The sequence below is a fragment of the Equus caballus genome, chromosome 8 (assembly GCF_041296265.1).
Source record: "Equus caballus isolate H_3958 breed thoroughbred chromosome 8, TB-T2T, whole genome shotgun sequence".
NCBI classification, from domain to species: Eukaryota; Metazoa; Chordata; class Mammalia; order Perissodactyla; family Equidae; genus Equus; species Equus caballus.
In genome coordinates this window covers 12,501-13,067 of record NC_091691.1, presented here as the reverse complement: position 1 = coordinate 13,067, position 567 = coordinate 12,501, and positions in this window count along the sequence as shown.

Genomic DNA, 567 nt, shown 5'->3' with positions numbered 1-567 from the left:
CAATGTAGCACAGCCAGAGCAGAAGTTCTACTTCAGGAAGATCAGGCCTTCAAAGGAACTGCATTTCTCATGCCTTTGCAAGAGATGTTCCCGGTTGGCTGTAAGATATGTGTGCAGAGCAAGTTGCTTCTCAGCTGCCCAAAGAGCTGGAAGCTTGACACTGAGGGACTAGTCTTCCCTTGGGAAAACAAGGCAGGACTTTGTACCTTGCAGCTCTAGGGCCATGTAGGACATGGCGGAGCAGAAGTACTACTTCAGCCAGATCAGGGCTGGGAAGAAACTGCCTTTCACAGGCCTTTGTAAGACATGTTTCCAGTAGGCTGTAAGAGCCCTGTGCAGAGCGAGTTGTTTCTTAGCTGCCGAAAGAGCTGGAAGCTGGATGCTGAGGGACTACTCTCCCCTTCGGGAAACAAGGCAGGACTTTGTGCGCTGCAGCTCTAGGGCCATGTAGGACACGGTAGAGCAGAAGTCCTACTTCAGCGAGATTTGGCCGGGGAAGAAACTGCATTTCACAGGCCTTTGTAAGTCTGGTTCCCTGTAGGCTGTAAAACACCAGTGCAGAGCAAG